The sequence below is a fragment of the Arachis hypogaea genome, chromosome 19 (genome assembly GCF_003086295.3).
Source record: "Arachis hypogaea cultivar Tifrunner chromosome 19, arahy.Tifrunner.gnm2.J5K5, whole genome shotgun sequence".
Classification (NCBI taxonomy): Eukaryota; Viridiplantae; Streptophyta; class Magnoliopsida; order Fabales; family Fabaceae; genus Arachis; species Arachis hypogaea.
Genome location: NC_092054.1, coordinates 87,075,831 through 87,078,638, shown reverse-complemented (window position 1 = coordinate 87,078,638; position 2,808 = coordinate 87,075,831).

The window sequence follows — 2,808 nt, the reverse complement described above, 5'->3', positions numbered from 1 at the left end:
GTTTTGGCCATGGTCTGGGCGATCAGCGCCAGCCTTCCACCAATTTTCTGGTATTTTAGCGCCAGAATTATTTTTCCCTGGGCTCTTACTGTCCTCAGGTGAATTTTGGGTGGTTTGCTCATTTCTTAGCTTTTTGCTGCCTTGAGGTGGGGTATTTAATGTTTTCCCACTTCTTAGTTGAACTGCTTGGCATTCTTCTGCTATTTGCCTTGACAGCTGCTGCTTTGTTTGCTTAAACTGTTCGTCCATATGTATATTAGCCATCCTTGTCTCTTGTAACCTGTCTTTAAATTCGGCTAGCTGCTTTGTTAGAAAGTCCAATTGCTGATTGAATTCAGCAGCTTGTTTTACAGGACTGAGTTCAGCAGTTACTGTTTTAACCTCTTCATTCATGGAAGGGTTGCTGCTTAGGTACAGATGCTGATTCCTGGCAACTGTATCAATGAGCTCTTGAGCCTCTTCAATTGTCTTTCTCATGTGGATAGATCCACCAGCTGAGTAATCTAGATACATCTGAGCTCCTTCTGCAAGCCCATAGTAGAAGATGTCTAACTGAACCCACTCTGAAAACATTTCAGAGGGGCATTTTCGTAGCATCTCTCTGTATCTCTCCCAGGCATCATAAAGAGATTCATTATCTCCTTGTTTAAAGCCTTGGATGTCCAGCCTTAGCTGTGTCATCCTTTTTGGAGGGAAATATTGATTCAGGAATTTTTCTGTCAGCTGTTTCCATGTCCTTATGCTGGCCTTAGGTTGGTTATTCAACCACCTCTTAGCTTGATCTTTTACAGCAAATGGAAACAGTAATAGTCTGTAGACATCCTGATCTATTTCTTTATCATGTACTGTGTCAGCAATTTGTAAAAACTGTGCCAGAAACTCTGTAGGTTCTTCCTGTGGAAGACCGGAATACTGGCAACTTTGCTGCACCATGATAATGAGCTGAGGATTCAACTCAAAGCTACTGACTCCAATGGAGGGTATGCAGATACTACTCCCATATGAAGCAGTAGAGGGGTTAGAATATGACCCCAGAGTTCTCTTGGACTGTTCATTTCCGCTTAGGTCCATGATGGAGAAAGGGAGATGATGTAAAATAGAAAAAATATTTTTATTTATTTATTTCGAAAATAAAATAAATCAAAATAAAATAAATAAAAATGAGTAAAAGATTTTCGAAAAAGTGAGGAGAAAGAGAGTGGTTAGGAGATTTTGAAAAAGATATGATGATTTTTGAAAAAGGTTTTAAATTTTGAAATAAAAATATGAATTTTTTAAAGGAGAGAGAAAAACAATAAGATAACACAGGATTTAAAATTTTTAGATCTGAGGTTCCTTATTTTCGAAAATTTTGGGGGGGGGGGGGAAAACACCAAGGAACACCAAACTTAAAATTTTTAAAAAACCAAAATAAATTTTCGAAAAACACAGAAAAATCAACAAGAAAACACCAAACTTAAAGTTAGGCACTGATGGTGTTTTTGCGGAAAAACTAATTTCCAAAACACACAAATCACACCGGCAAGTGCACCGGGTCGCATCAAGTAATAAAACTCACGGGAGTGAGGTCGATCCCACAGGGATTGATGGATCAAGCAACTTTAGTGGGTGATTAGTTTAGTCAAGCTATCATTTAAGTGAGATTGGGTGAAATTGTAACCAACAGGAAGTAAAGGACAATGAATTTAAAGTTGCAGAATGTAAATTAGCAAGTAACTTAAGGGGCAAGAAATGTAAATTGCAAGAATCTTAAATTGCAAGAAATGTAAATTGCATGAAATTAAAGGGGAGTAGGTGCTAGAAATTAAAAGGAAGCAGTAGATCAAGTAACTGAAAAGTTAAATTGCAAGAAGAATAAAGGAAATTGGGTATTGGGATTCATGAAATCAAACACGGAAGTGTAAATAACAATCAAACAGAGAAGTAAAAGATGCAGCAGGTTTAATGTAAATTGAATTGAGGAATCGAACAGAAAATGAAATGCAGCTCAATTGCAAAATCTAAATGAGAGGTTGAAGATCTCAGGAAATCAATGAGACTAGAAAACAAGTCTAGATCTCAATTCCTTCCTTGATCCGTTAGCAAACAAGATGCAGGAAAATTAAAGATGAAAGCGATGAAACGAACTTTGATTCAAATCTCAATTCACTTGAAAGTTTGCAGAAGAAGAAAACAGAGAGAATTCTCAAGGTGAGATTGAAACAGAATTTCTTCAATTCTCAACCCAAGATTTAAAACAAAAGAAAAACTAAAGAGAGAGAGCTCTGTATTCCTAATGCTCCCTAGTGGAGCTCGCCTCCTATTCTCTCTATTCGGGCTTACTTTCTAAAATGAGAATGATGCCTTATATAGGCATTTTTACAAAATGAAAATGAAATTCAAAACAAATTACAATTAAAATGAAATTTCTATTCTAACTATCTCTTGTGCCTTTGAGTGGTGTCAATTGGGCCTTGCTCTTGATGAAATTGGGTTGATAGAGGCCTTGGTTGATTGCTCTTGGAGTTAGAGAGAGAACCAATGTGAACTGGGTTGTGAATCTTAAAAGTTTGAGTAAAAGTTTGAGGCAAACTTTTACTCCAACTTTTCACATCAGCTGCCCCATTCTTGCTGATACCAACGTTGGGGCAAAAGTTTGGGGTCAAACTTTTGCTCCAACGTTGGCCCCCTAGTACATATATGTGGCGCTACTTTGTCCTCTTGTCAACGTTGCCAATTTTATGCCCACTATAAACTATTATATATGGTTGGAAAGCTCTGAATGTCAGCTTTCTAACCCAATTGGAATCACCTCAATTGGACATCTAC